The sequence below is a fragment of the Chrysemys picta genome, chromosome 3 (assembly GCF_011386835.1).
Source record: "Chrysemys picta bellii isolate R12L10 chromosome 3, ASM1138683v2, whole genome shotgun sequence".
Taxonomy (NCBI): Eukaryota; Metazoa; Chordata; order Testudines; family Emydidae; genus Chrysemys; species Chrysemys picta.
The window spans coordinates 141095087-141111469 of NC_088793.1; the positions used below are offsets into that span (position 1 = coordinate 141095087).

A 16383-nucleotide genomic window follows, 5' to 3' on the forward strand; every position below is an offset into this window, starting at 1 on the left:
TTATTTATTCATTTTCTGCACTCCTGATACACAACAATCATTTTTCAGTCACAAGTACCAGTTTGGAGTTTCTGACTTTTAAAAATGACAGTGTTCTTCAGAATAATGGATATAGTACCATAGCATCCATCACCTAGCACACAAGCTGGGCGCTGGATCTGCTCGGTCATTTAGTTAATGGGTCGAAGTAATGAGAACTAAACAACAACAAAAAAGCATCATAATAAATACACTAGGTTAAAGCAGCTTTTCATGTTTTACCAGGGTATTTTTTCTAATTTAAATAATTTGCATATAAGAAGGGTTTAATAAATGAATGTCTAGCTTGGGGCTACTGTGTAAAATAAACAATGGCGCTCTCTCTCTCGCTCACACACACACACAAAATCAAACATGACGATCTTTGCCCCAGAACAAAAACTTCTTGCATATTTGAATTTCACATTGTACTACTAAAATAGGCTCAATGCTGCAATTGGTGTTATACCAAATAAACAGTGCTTGAGTATGCAGGATCCTATGCATTATGCACGTGTTCTTGTTAGAAACAACAATTAAGAGATTTCTAATAGTGTTCTTTAAAATAAAGTGTTGTATAAACTAACTAGAAATTTTGTCTAAACATAATCATTATGTGGGGGAAAAGAATTCTTTGTCAATTTAAAGACATCCACATCCAAACATCCACATACACAAGTATATCTTACTCATGCAAGGAAGGACTACTCAGGTGAGCAAGCAGTTTACAAGAGCATGCCCTTACTGCCCTACTATGTGAGCTGCAGAAAGTCCTCAAGTCCCACTGACTTCTGCCCCTTGCAGGATCAGACTATGAGGTTGTAAGCTCCTGGGGGCGGGAACCTTTCTTTCTGATCCATGCCTGCGGTATGGTGCTGTAGAAATACATGAATGAAGACTAAAAAGTTTCTATAATACATTCTCCTTCTGAAACACTAACGAAGAATACCTGGCCTATCAAATAAAACAAATGCAGTAAACTAATTATTTTAAGGTTTTATTGATATAATTTTTGATGATTTTCTAAACAAATGCATGAGAATTCTATCATTAACAATCATACCGTGCATTAACTAAGCAACAGATAGTACAGTACGAGCCAATTAACAATTGGCTAACAAGGCAAAGGTATACAAAGCCTATTCACACCATAGCAACAGTATAATATTGCATAACAAATCATTCAAAACCATCATCCCACTGTCCCTTAATATGGCTGAGATTGTGTGATAATATCAGGGCAATTCTAGATTCACAGGTGGATAAAAACTGGAGAGTAAATCTGGAAATAATTTCAGCATATTTTAAAAAACATCCAATTTGATGTTTGTGTGTGTGTGTGTTATACAGTTTTAAGAGATATACAAAGTGGCCAGCAAAATACCATCTAAACACATGTCATGTTTATTTGCCGCAAACCAAGTATTTATGTTAAAAGGAACCACAAGGAGATATGGCTAATATTCATAGACTTTAAGGTCAGAAGAGACCATTATGATCTTCTAGTTTGACCTCCTGCACAACGCAGGCCACAGAATCTCACCCAGCCACTCCTGTAACAAACCCCTGACCTATGTCTGAGCTATTGACGTCCTCAACGTATGGTTTAAAGACTTCAAGGTGCAGAGAATCCTCCAGCAAGTGACCCGTGCCCCACGCTGCAGAGGAAGGCAAAAAAACCCCAGGGCCTCTGCCAATCTGCCCTGGAGGAAAATTCCTTCCTGACCCCAAATATGGTGATCAGCTAAACCCTGAGCATGTGGGCAAGACTCACCAGCCAGACACCCAGGAAAGAATTCTCTGTAGTAACTCAGATCCCACCCTATCTAGTGTCCCATCACAGGCCATTGGGCATATTTACCGCTAATAGTCAAAGATCAATTAATTGCCAAAATTAGGCTATCCCATCATACCATTCCTTCTACTGCTCCCCTTCGAAGACTATTCCAGAACTTCACTCCTTTGATGGTTAGAAACCTTCATCTAATTTCAAGCCTGAACTTCCTGATGGCCAGTTTATATCCATTTGTTCTTGTGTCCACATTGGTACTGAGCTTAAATAATTCCTCTCCCTCCCTGGTATTTATCCCTCTGATATATTTATAGAGAGCAAACGTATCTCCCCTCGGTCTTCTTTTGGTTAGTCTAAACAAGCCAAGCTCTTTGAGTCTCCTTTCATAAGACAGGTTTTCTATCCCTCGGATCATCCTAGTAGCTCTTCTGTGTACCTGTTCCAGTTTGAATTCATCCTTCTTAAACATGGGAGACCAGAACTGCACACAATATTCCAGATGAGGTCTCACTAGTGCCTTGTATAACAGTACTAACACCTCCTTATCTCTACTGGAAATACCTCGCCTGATGCATCCCAAGACCTCATTAGCTTTTTTCACGGCCATATCACATTGGCGGCTCATAGTCATCCTGTGATCAATACTCCGGGGTCCTTCTCCTCCTCTGTTACTTCCAAATGATGCGTCCCCAGTTTATAACAAAAATTCTTATTAATCCCTAAACGCATGACCTTGCACTTTTCACTATTAAATTTCATCCTATTACTATTACTCCAGTTTACGAGGTCATCCAGATCTTCCCCCTGTAGGATATCCCGGTCCCTCTCTGTATTGGCAATACCTCCCAGCTTCGTATCATCCGAAAACTTTATTAGCACATTCCCACTTTTTGTGCCAAGGTCAGTAATAAAAAGATTAAATAAGATTGGCCCCAAAACCGATCCCTGAGGAACTCTACTAGTAACCTCCTTCCAGCCTGACAGTTCATCTTTCAGTATGACCCGTTGTAGTCTCCCCTTTAACCAGTTCCTTATCCACCTTTCAATTTTCATATTGACCCCCATCTTTTCCAATTTAGTTAATAATTCCCCATGTGGAGCCGTATCAAATGCCTTACTGAAATTGAGGTAAATTAGATCCACTGCATTTCCTGTGTCTAAAAATCTGATACCTTCTCAAAGAAGGAGATCAGATTGGTTTGGTACGATCTACCTTTTGTAAAACCATGTTGTATTTTGTCCCAATTACCATTGACCTCAATGTCCTTAACTACTTTTTCCTTCAAAATTTTTTCCAGGACCTTGCGTACTACAGATGTCAAACTAACAGGCCTGTAGTTACCCGGATCACTTTTTTCCCCTTTCTTAAAAATAGAAGCTATGTTAGCAATTCTCCAGTCATACGGTACAACCCCTGAGTTTACAGATTTATTAAAAATTCTTGCTAATGGGCTTACAATTTCATGTGCCAGTTCCTTTAATATTCTTGGATGAAGATTATCTGGGCCCCCTGATTTAGTCCCATTAAGCTGTTCAAGTTTGGCTTCCACCTCGGATGTGGTAATATCTACCTCCATATCCTCATTCCCATTTGTCATCCTACCATTATCCCTAAGCTCCTCATTAGCCTCATTAAAGACTGAGGCAAAGTATTTGTTTAGATATTGGACCATGCCTAAATTATCCTTAACCTCCACTCCATCCTCAGTGTTTAGCGGTCCCACTTCTTCTTTCTTTGTTTTCTTTTATATGGCTATAAAACCTAGAAGCAGCATGGGTCTATATTAGCCAATGAATACATGACAAAGGACATATTTTCAGTAGTGAGTGAAAAAAAAAAGAAAAGTGTTAGAGTTTTACATTTACCTATATAGATCCATACCATCTCTGCTTGAGAAACTGTTAAAGTCCTAAACTTCTGCTTCACTACCATATAGTCCTTTCTTATTTTTAAGAGGGTAAGATATAATCTGAATGAAAATATTCTTACTATCTTGGTAGATAATGGAGGTTTTGGTTCTAATAGCCTTATTGAGGATTTTCAGGGATTTTTTTAAAACAGAAGTAGCAAGGATTTCTTTTATCAGCAGATTTTTATATGATGACCTTCATTCTGATATGAAGCAGATTGACTCTGAGAATAATTTAACCTGGAGAAGTTCTATAGTACTATTACTACAGTACTACATTGTCTGTCTCTACACTCTTTCTTCACAGTGCATTCCATCAGTTTGAGGTGGTGAATTTTGGTTTTAATTTCAACTGCATCCTTCACATAAGTAGAACATTTGGGGACATATTTCCAGCCATGATTGCAACAGGGATAGCTGTAAAACTCCACATTTTCAAATGCTTCTTTGGGTATGAATATTGGTTAACTTTGTTCTTAAATACCTGTTTGTCGCAATTGCCTGATTTGCGAGGCACAGTACTGTTGCCGAAATGTTGACATTGCTGTTCTTGCTTAATTGAGAGTGGCCTCCTAGCCACTGCACAAAGGTCTCCACTTCCTAAAATGGCCAGATTAATTAACAAGTACCCTGAGTTAAAGAATCAAACATGCTAAGCACAACTAGGTGAAATACTGGTTTCAAAGAAAACACCAACTTCAGTGATACAATAGTGCCCTACATTGTAAAGATGAAATTAATCATAGTATTTGTATAACATTACATGTATTAATTCACAGAAATTTGTACACACAAAAATTGAGTAATATCTATGAGATGCAAAAGATGAGTACCATTTTATTTTACGGGTATTATCTGAATGCCTGAGAATTTAGACATATAACTCTCATTAGTGTCAATGGAGGTTCCATCCATAAATCTCTAATAAGAAGGGAATACATATTTCAATAATCAAAAGGTAGACAAGTGAGACATTAAATTGCAAAGTACAGTGTAATTTCAATAAGTGAGAAACCACTTTTCCATCAGTTACACATAAATACTAGGCATTAAACAATTTTATTACAAATGTTCGTCTTTTAGTCACTTAAATATCACCTTGCCACTATAAACTGTTAAAGACTCATCCAACTTGCACTGAGTTCACTGGACATAGAATTGAGTCACTGATAAGATCAAAATAGATATTTGATTTTATAAGCTAATCATAATGCCAAAAGTTGTCTTTTTTATGTCAAACACTCTTTCTGATTTAAACATTTCTGGATATTTTCTAAAATTGTATACTGTAAAATAATTTACTAAATAAGTCATCAAAACTATGACTACCACAATACTTAAAGTATTTTTAGGATGCATTCTTTGTTCTTGGTGTTTTTAAATACAGAAGGGGAATAACTGTGAGAAATGATCACTCCCTGATACAAAAGTTCTAAGAAGGGTTGTGAGGGTTTTGTGATTTTGTTTTGTGTTAATGGGATATAAAACCATTTATAAAAGTTCAGAGTCAATCCAGTCCTTATGATAATAATTAGTTTCTGCAGAGAGCATTCAAGAAATCAACATTGATTCTCTGGGATTAAAAGCTCTGGGAACATTAAAGTCAGGTGACAAAGTGAACAAAGGAAGACTAAAATCGAGGAGAAACAGTTTCATACCTTCTAGTACTGTAAACGACTCTTCCTTGAAAACATTAATCTTCATTGCAGTGATCCTGTTCGTTAGCTTTGTTTTTAAAATGGCTGATTGACAGTACTTGGCTCAGTCTGAGCAACACAGTAGGTCAAAAGCTGAAGCCATGGCCAAATCAAATGTGTGGCATGAATTATACAATTCTAAAATGCTGAGAGAGATGTACATGATATTTTGTAGGACTGAAATGGTTTTCTTTAGTTCTACTATCATGAGACTAATGAATATTTGGTACTAGTAACAACAGTGACGCAATCAGGGAAAAGGGAACTAAATATTTCAGGGCTAAATGGTCCTAGTTCAACGTAGGAGAAGGTGCCGTCAGCAGCAGTGGGGTGCAGAAGATCCCCATGGGGACAAAGTGGGTGGCTTAGCAAGACACAAGGGATTGCTCAGTGAAGCACAATGCCTCCATGGTTAAAGTGGGAGTATGGCAGGGGCAGAACGCAGCAACTGGGCGTAGCGTGCAGTGATTTTCGCAGCATGCCCTCCTTGTGCCCTGCACTTGCATGAGGAAATCACAATCTGGCCCTTAATTGGCAAGGTGAGATTTCTGAAGACGGAGATCCAGAAAAGCATATCAAACTGTGTGGTGGCATGTGTATGTGATAGAAGGGGGGGAAAGTCACGAATTAAATAGATGTTTCATTAGGTCACTATCATTTCTTTTCACAGCTGAATGTCTAGCTAAAGGATTTTTTAAGACTGTTTCCACAGTAAAAAAAGATTTACCTAGAGATGGAGCATCTCCATGGTCACATTTTAGATTAATCACTTTAATTTCTTCCTCCAATCATGTTCTCTAAGCTTTTTCTATTTCCCTTCACCTTTAGGCTATGTCTATCCCTGGAGGTGGGGGAGTGATTCCCAGCTTGAGTAGATATAATCATGACAGCTCTGGTTGAGCTAGTGTGCTAAGTGTAGTAGGGTAGCTGTGGTAACATGAGCAGTGTGGGTGCAGGAGTCACACAGTGTAGAGGATTGAGGCCTGAGAAGAACAAGGTTTCTAAAAGGCCTGCATAACAATGATACTGACTTCAAAATAATGGCTACCTGTAAAAATGGGATGCAATTTAGGAATGTAGAGGTGACTACACATTACAACGGCTGCATTTACAAGGTTTTCGAGACAAGGTGGGTGAGAGAATATCTTTTGTTAGCCCAACTTCTGTTGATGAGAGAGACTAGCTTTTGAGTTTACAAAGAGCTCTTCTTTAAGTCTGGGAATAAGAGTCGCCCAGGTGGGGCGGATCAGGCTCCACTAGGGTGACCAGATGTCCCGATTTTATAGGGACAGTCCCGATTTTGGGATCTTTTTCCTATATAGGCGCCTATTACCCCCTACCCTCTGTCCTGATTTTTCACATTTGCTGTCTGGTCACCCTAGGCTCCACAGCTGGCAGAGCCCTTGCAGTGCTCAGGCAACAGCGACCATGGGGGGCGGGGCCCAGGAGCCCGGGCTAACGCCGGTCAGTCTGGCCACTGTGGGGGGACCCTCCACCTGCCCTGAGCAGCACACCCCAGTGGTTGGGGAAATTGACTGGGGCCTGCTCTCAGACACCCCGGCCCTTTCCGCTGCCTGGGTTTACTCCTGTACTGCTGCTGGAGCTGCTGCCGCTCTCTCCGCTCTGCCTTCAAAGCTGGGAGGCCAGAGAATGGCAGCTGCTATGGGCGGGGCTAAGGCAAATTTTGGGGTGGCTATACCATTGCCCCTGGCCCAGATTCTTGCAATTAAACATGCAAATACCAAATGTGTGCATGCAAATCAAGTATCTTGCATATGCACATGGCTAGTTACATTCCCAGGTGACCCTGAGCATATGCAGATCATTTGCACACATATATTATGGAATTGCACACATAAGCTAGCTATGCACAAATGTTTGTCTACAATTACACATACCCTAGCTTTGAATACCTGTCCATTAATGTCCTTTTAGTATGCAAATACTTTCAGACAACACTAAAACTGAAGTTAAAATAAAATTTGTCATAATTCCCTAACTGCAATAACCTCAGTTTGTTACTTTTAGCCCTACAGCAATACGAAAGCTGTTTTTCTGTTGTAGTCATGACTGATGCTGATATGGTGCACAACAATCTCTGGCATCAGCACTCAGAAACTAAGCTTTATGATTGATTTTTCTTTTGTGCTGGACTTGGTGAAACTGAAGAATAAATCTGATCCATCCTTGCTAGAATAAGGTTTTGCTTTTGCTAATTTCAAAATATGACAATGCTCCAAGCACAACGATGGGGGAGGGAAAGTTGCCTTCATTAATTTTTTTATTCCAAGAGCAGCTGAGAATTTATAACTTTCAATAAAAAAAACTGCTGAGGTTTTATATTTGCACATTAATAGCATGTTTCAGTATAAAATAGGATTCTTAATTCTCTTCATAGAGCAGTAAATCATATTTAAGACTAAAAAATAAACCCTAGATCAGCTATCTATAGTTTTTCTCCCTAAAACTCTATTTTTCTTACTTTAACTATTATAGCCCCACAATGACAACCTATAATAGGAAAAACTGATTACAGAAAATTAACTTAAACTTTAACACGAAATTAAAATAATAGGACCAGGCTACACAAGACATGCTCCCCATTCATTCATTCACTCCAACCACTGCCGGGACAGCTGAAGGGCCCTATCCTAAGGTCAGTGGGACTGCTTGTGTGAGTAAAAATAATTTGTGAGGAAAGGATGCAAGACTGGCTGCAAATTCCTTTCAGGAACAAGAAAAAGACCTTTCATTTATTACTTATTTCATCCAAAGTCACTGCTATCTTTTAATCCCTTTCCTTCCTCTCCGAGCCTCAAAGATATTTTAAGCCTCTTCTGGAACCTGGGTATTTTTGTCTTTTAATTAGGGAATAGTCCCACTTCAAAAGATTGAGTTTTGAAGCAGTGCTAAACTCTGAAAACAAATCCAGATAGAAATGCATTTCTTGGGCTTGAAATTGAGGACAGTCCATAATAGTCTTCTATTAAAACTGTGAACAGATGGGAATAAGAAACTGTAGTGCAGTGCATGCAGTCCTCAAGGCCAGACATTTGGCTAAATTCTGCCGTCATTTACACCTCCGGAGGATTTTGGGACTGCACATGGAGTAAGTCAGGCCAGAATTTGCCCACTGGATTTATCTCACTGCCTAATGGATCAGTAGAAATTAGTAACAAACACAGTATCTTCATAGGATCATCTTGTTGACTACACTTCTCTCTCTCTTTTCTACAGGAGGGATTTGGTTCTAGGTTGATAGAATAGTGCAGACGTTATAGCCCCAATTGAAACCAGGAGTACGCTGAAAAGATCACTGATTAATGCCAACTGGTGTGGTGTTGGTGTTTTTTATGTTAATTAGACTCCTCTTCAATAGGAATTTAACTGAGACCAGCAATCTATTTTGCACAAGCCAGTAAACAGCTAAGACAGCAATAACTTTTGGACACTACCAGCCTGAGCTGTGTTTGAACCAGTGACTTAAAGGTGTCTTGGTAAAGCTGTAATCTAAATAACAACACTGACATCTAGCTGCTCATGTAGCCAAATGAATGAATACAAACCCATCACATTTAGTTTCCAGTGTCCCACATTTGTGTTCCGTCAACAAAGACTCCTTTGCTATGGAGGAGAAATGTAGCTTTTTTTCTATTCTGATTTTGCAATTTCTAACCATCCTCCTTTTCTCCTTGCAGACACCTCAGCACAACATGAAACTGCTGGTCAGAAAGGCAACTGTTACAGCTTCCCTGGTGAGCTAACATTAGTGCTGCATCAAGCCTCCGCCAGAATACTGCTGAAGGTGCAATTTGTACGCCTCTCCGCCCCTCTTTGAAGATTGAGTATATTACACTGCCACTGCAATCCACTCAGCCTCCTCTCCCTCCAATTCAAGGTCTTGGATCAGCATCTGTTCTCAAAACGAGAAGCTTTCGGAAAAGGCAGCAATACTAAGTTATTAGGCTAGCATCATTTCAATTCAGTTTATTGATGCAACAAGCCAATGACATTAAGCAATGTATGTTTGGCTTCTGAATCCCTTTTAGAGACATTCACAGTTTGATTGACCCATTATTATTGAACTAGTTTTTAATGAAATGCTACTACTGCACCGTTATGTCTATAACATATGCAGCTGCAAGTGATTAATTATACCCTGGAAGAACCTAATAACAGACTTACCATAATGTACTTTAACAAGGTAACTATTAATTTATTCCTCCTAATTCTCAAAGTAGAAATGGTGTAATGTACTCTCCATCTCAGAGAGCGTTTCAATAATTTCCTTATTTTTTTCTTTCCCTCTTCCCCCCGCCCTTTTCTGGCTCCACTAATGGTAAGAGCACATCATAACTTAATTAGCTGACACTGATTTGTAATCTACACACTTCCTCTTAATTGGCATTTTTTCACAGCACCAACACTAATCGTCTGTTTTGCATAACTAACAGCCTTTGAAAAAGAGAGACCTTCAAAAAAAACTGTAGCTTTTAAAGAGATGGGGGGAAAAAACATACTGTGCTCTTGCTTCACTGACAGCCAAGTCAATAACTGCCCTCAGATCCATAGGGAATGCTTAATATTCTAGGCATTAGAATTAAACAGGAACGCTGGGTTGCCTCACTTTGTGTAAAAAATAAAACCCCAGGAACTTTTTTCACATTTTTGATGCCATTCATTCATGCTTGGTCCAGTCCCAAAGAGGAGGATGTAGGTGGACTGAGCAGTGTGAATTCATAATTCCCAGAAGATCACATCACAGGAGCTTATATTTTACTGCTTTGTTAAAATATCTATTACAAAATTTTATTTTTACAGCTGTCTCTTTAAGAAATAAGAAGGATGAGCCTGGAAAAATGTAGGGCCCATAGGGCCAAATTTTCAAAGATAGTAGAGCTGGACGGAAAATTTTCCAACACCACGTATTTCTGTAGACATATGCTGATTCATCAAAAGCAAACTGTTTTGTAGAAATGTAGCCATTTAGACAAAAAAATCATTTGGAAAGAAAACTGCTTAGAAATTCTTAGCATAGAGAGCAATTAGGATACTTCCTGGGTAAGACCATTGTTGATGGCTTTCTCCAGTGTTCTAACCAAGAAATACTGATCAAAACCAGAATTTCAGGAGCTGCTTCTAACTGCTGAAGAAAGCTCATGCATGGTGATGGAAACTTTCAAATCGATCAGACTTAACACAAACCCATTTAACCTTTCACTAATTTTAATACACTCGCATAAGACCTCAAGGCACATTACACATTATGACTACTGAGCAATGAATGAAGATATACTATAAAATGGAACTGAAAGTATCCATTCACTTAGCTGACATTTCTGAATACTAGCCACTTGGTTTATAGCGTTGCTCAGTTAATGTTACTGGATATATAATTAATATCTAAATCATAACGATACAGCCTGAATGCATGGAGTTCATTATAAACATTTAATCTAAAATTCTAGCCCTAACAAAATAATTAATTGGGACCATCATAACACACGTCATCTCAGGCTTGGGTCCTTCCTGTATTTTCTTCTCATTTGTCAACTTCCAGGTGGCTCGTTATATTCTAGGAATAGATTTTCAAAAGCACAAATGGCAGTGGGACACCTGACCCCCTAAAAGTCAGTGGGAGTCAGTTGTCTGTCATTTATGCTTTGAAACAAAAATCTCTTCCATAAATCCTAAAAATACACGTATGTGTTATCCAACATAATGTCCTACCCATAATTTGGATAGAAAAAAAGAATGGAGACATTGGCACCTGTTTTACATATGGGTCAACCTTGATGTGTATATGTAGGGAGCAGCATTCAGACATGGGAAAAGAGAATATTCTAAACCTCATTCAGTATTTCATCCTTGATGCGTGCAAGAGTTTTTATCAGCCTTGAATATGTTGGGAGGGGGGCAATATTTCATCAGCATTTTCTTGACTTGATTGTGTTTCCAAATTCAAAGATGAGTTTAAGTTGGTGAAACAGAAACCTTTCACCAGTCCCCTCAGCCAATACATTATAGTAGCGTAGGCTTCTTTAGATGCTGTAGACCAAATTCAAAGGTGATGTATAAAAGACAGGTATAAGTTGTGCATCAGAAATCGGTTGTGAGTCTAAGTCTGTATTACAAACTCCAACATGGTCATAACAATGATGTAAGGTACACCAATTTAGAGTCACACTAGAATTTGGCCCATGCTCTTTCCAAGTAATTTGGGAACTCAGATATTTATCAGAGCTGGTCAAAAATATTTTACTGAAATTGTTTTTAATTAAAAATAGTTTTCCACTACATGGAAAGTTTCATAAGAAAAAAATCATTATTGTTAAAAAATTTCAGGTTTTCCATTTCCATGGAAACCCCGGAATGTGAATTTTTTTAAAAAAAAGGTTTAAACTAAAAATTTCTGTTGCTGAAAACCAAAAATTGCTGTACGAAAATTAACAAAGAATGAAATAAAATCTTTTAAAGAAATAATTTTCAAATTATCCCAAACAATCCTATTAGATATCCCTACTTGTTTAGGAATGAGGTCTTTTCATGTGCTCCTCAGTGTGTCAGTAGTGCCAACCCCACGCATTCAAAAATCATGAATCAGGTGCTCCAAAATCCTGAGATTGGCTTAAAAATCATGAGACTTTAAAAATAAAACATTGGGGGGAGGGGGGAGGTTTCCCTCTGGACATTTTTTTAATACCACAGGCTCATTCCCACCATACTAGTGTCATCCATTGGGATGCTTTTACCATACATTTTTTTTAAAATGGGGACTGTAAACTAATGAGTCAGAAAATAGGTTGCAAAATGCCAGACCTACATATTCCAATGTTACCAGCAATAAAAATAAAATCACTATTATTTCAGGCAATCTTACAATTATTTTCAAGTCAAGTTTCAGGTCTACAGATCTCTGCTTTTAACTGTTGAAGCATAATAATGACAACTGGCTCAGCAGACGGTTGTGTGTCGTTTGCAGAATTATATGCACCATGTTGTCTGGTTAATTTGCACATGAAAGTGTTGCTGGTTGGCACAGGACAATCTGTTCAGGAACAATTACTTCCTATTTTACCAGTTTTGTTGGTGGTAGCTGCACCCGAGGTACTTAAAATATCATGTATTTGGTTCCAGCTAAAGTCATATGTCAGGATGCTCAGGTTAAAACGTGATCTGCACAGAAGATTTCTATTGTAGATACATTTGCCTTTGCAAAGCCCATGGATGTTTTTGTGGAAAATTCAGCCATTTCTCCCTCCAAAACAAAACTCTCAGGTAAAATGCTGCATCTTCAGGAACGATGCGTGTAATGATGCTTCATTGTTTGAGAAACCCACATGCCCCCAGAGAATTTCTGTCAGAAGCCCACAAGTCAGGCTAGTGGAGCAGTCTTTATTTAAGCTCTAATGAAAGAGGTGGAAAAGAGGAGCTGAAAAAACACCAGGACAAAAGATGCTTTTATTAGAGATTGAGATGAATCTGAATCAAAATGTGCTCACAGTTATATTTTCTTTTAGAACTGGGAAAAATGCCAGGAAGAATAGCATGATTCCACCTTCCATTGGCAATATAATTCCTATTCTTATCAGACAAAGTGAAAAAAAATTGCCCAGTTATTTCATTAGGCGAAGCAGCTAATTTACAGACACAGTAATTGTTCCCCCACAAAAGTGTATAATGAGCTTTAAACTCACAAAAAAATCACTGTTCTTCTAGTGATTATGCTTAATTTACAAAGGAATTATTGCCTCCCCCCCTTAAATTTACCTTTATAACAGCTACACTGACAAAATAAACTTCAGCAACTCTGAAGATGTCCTTATAGTCTGCCGGGTCAATAATACTCATTTTAAAAAGTCTATACATATACACATCTGCATGAATATGTTTTATTAGATAAGATTATAACAGTTCCAGAGTAGGTGTTATGGGTTAGCAAATCAATAATGCCAATCTAAAAATTCAATCTCATATGTAATTGCTTAGTTAGATACTCTGGTGATAGGGTCTATAGAAAAACCTTAAGATAGGCATATTTTTAAATAGTCAGTCGCTATAGTTCAAATGATCAACCATTAAACTGGTATTTGCAGACTTGTGTGCCTAAAGAATGAGCACTTACTTAAATGAAAATTGGGCTACTTTTATAGGAGCGTAAAAATAAATGGGAATGGGAATTGCAAGTGCCCACCTCCTCTGAAAATGATGTTGTTTATTTAGGTGCCTAAATACAGAACTAGGTGCCTCAAAATTAGGTGTCATTATTGAAGTCATCCTGTGCCTTCAGTCCCACTAAAGTAATGGGAAATGGTGGCCATTTTGAATAAGGGAAAAATTGTAACATTGATGCCAACAATTTATCATGAGAAACTAATAAAACTCACCAAATATTACAAGTCTCACGATAAAATCTTAAGAGTTGTCAAGTTTGAGGTAATGGATGCTGGGTACATATATGTGAAATTTCTCTTTGGTTCAGGAGTTCTCAGGGTCATGGCAAATTTGCCTCTTTTATTCTAGTGTAGGGACTTGGTCCTAGTGATCGTTTTAATAGATAAGAGAATGGTGGTAGCTAGATTTTAAGGCCAGGAGGGACTACTGTGATGATCACCCTAAGCCTAAGAGCCAGACATGCCGGCTGCTTCCCAGTAGCCACGTGGTGCAGAGGCTAGCAGAGAGCCTACCAAGCCCGCTGCGCAGAGCCACCAACCAGACAGTCAATGGCCTGGTCAGCACCAGGATCCCTTATCGACCAGGTGTTCCGGTCGAAAACTGGACCCCTTGTCATCCTACTGTGATCATTCAGCCTGACTTCCTGTATAACACAGGCCAAACAATTACAGAGATAAAACATAGTTTAAAAGTTACATGTGTTAGAAATGCCAAAAAGTAGAGGAAAGTGATGCAGTGAAGTGCACCCAGCATGGGAATCTACTGTAGTTATGCGTTTGGAATTGGAGCAGCATTTCCTCCGGTCAAAAAACAGATTAAGCGGCATTTTTAATACATCATTGCCATCTACTGGACACTGCAAAGAACACAGTTCAAAAACCTGGAGCTTAAATAATAAGGATAAGCTGAACAGCAATCTGGTGTTCAGACGTACTGGAAAGAATGGTTGTGCTTCCCCTCCATCCCTTCTAGCCGCTCCCATCACTCTCACATTCTCGGACAGCCCTCTAAAAATCTGAAGAAAGCTCTATAAAATACACTTTCATACTGAGCCCAGCAGAAGTGTGTAAGAGCTGCCTAAAGCCATTTTCCACATTATTCCAGAGTCATCAGCTGTCTAAATCTGAACCTGAACAGTGGAGTGGTGAAGCAAAGGCTGATGCATGACTGGGAAACCATGTGAATCTGCAAGCAGGAAGAAGCTGAGTGAACACTTTGGATTGTATTCCTGACTAAAAGCTATGTGAGCTTCCTCAAACTGTTTTGTCACCTCTCCTCCAGCTTGGAGTCAGTGGTGCATTTCAGACACAAAAATAGAACCCTTAGAAGACAGAGGAACTTTGCCAAACAAAGGAACTTGACAATGACAATGGTGTGATCTGATTTTAAAAAAATCCTACTTAGAAGTAACTACCTAATTTCCAACTAGGGTGCCAATATATACTGTTCATTTAGGCCCCAATCCTACAAAATTTACACACGTGAGCAACTTTATGCACAAGATTAGCCCCACTAATACAAGAGGACTATCACTAGTGTGAAGAAACTCCACATCTGAGTGTTCACAGGATCAGGGCCAACATTTATTGAGCAGACATGAATCATTTAAAATAAACTAGCTAGTAAGTAGTGAACACAAAATGGGCTTACTAATACACAAACAATGATACGGGGCTATTCAAGAAAATATAGATGCTTTACACGTAGCAGCATTTGGACACTCTAAATTATTTAACTTGTTCAGTACACAGGGTTGGATAATGCATGAACCTTGCTATAGCCACCCCTGGGAGGACGGGAAAGAGGTGGGGCCATAGTTCTACTCCCCCACCATACGAAGCCAGCAGAGCATTGCGTTCTGCAACCCCATAAGGAGTGCAACAGTGGGTATGTACCTCTGCATGCTGAAGAGCTCCAGGAGTCATTGGGACTCCCTGAAGTTCAGTTCTTCCCAGTGAATGTCCTGAGTCATAGGGGCATGACCCAGTCCTTGCTCCTTCTTACCCTACACTGTGGACTAGTGGATAGAACACGGGACTGGGACTTAAGAGACCTGGGTTATGTTCCTGGCTCCATTACTGGTCTGCTGTGGGTAACCTTGGGCAAGGCACTTCATTGCTCTCAGTTTCCCCATCTGAGAAATGGTAATAATGATACTGAAACGCTTTGGGATCTACTGATGAAAAGTGCTATTAAAAGCAAGGTATTATTGTTATTAAGCTACTCAACCTTCACTACCGATTTGAATGACAATGTCCCAGAACTAGGTGTCTTAAATGCATCTTTAATATGTTTCTTTGGGAATACAGTCCTGCTCTGAACTATGAATGCCCTTCTTAAGTTTGTTCACCTCTGGTAATTTTATTAATGTTTTTCCTGTCAATTTTCTTCTCTCATTTATTAACAGCCTCTTTAGTACTGCCATTCAGAGTTAGCGCTTGTAGTGCTAGCCACGTCATGACACTCTCCTGCAGAGTTCAATACTGGCCTTTTTTTCTAATAATGTGCCAAATCGATAACACAACGTTACTTAAATATCCTCCATTCTTGTATGGACAAGTGTTCAAGCGCTGGATAATGTCTGGAGCGGAAGGACTGAAATATGCACAGTAGACTTACTTGGTGCTCAAAAGAACAGAAAACTCTAAGACACTGAGCTACAATTAAACAACAGCACTGAGCTACACAGTCTTTCCTGGAGATTAATGCCCATCTGGGAGGAGATGATGGTACAAGGCTTACTCACCATTGGCCCTAACCAGCGCTCTAATCAGGTCATTTTGGTTTTAGG

The 16383-nt window shown here is 39.0% G+C and overlaps 1 protein-coding gene across 8 annotated transcripts in view; it reads right to left on the minus strand.

Moving 5' to 3' along the window:
• Nucleotides 1-16383, minus strand: part of SMYD3 (SET and MYND domain containing 3) — a 635613-nt gene that overhangs the window by 261301 nt on the left and 357929 nt on the right. The gene's annotated exons all lie outside the window — the stretch shown is intronic.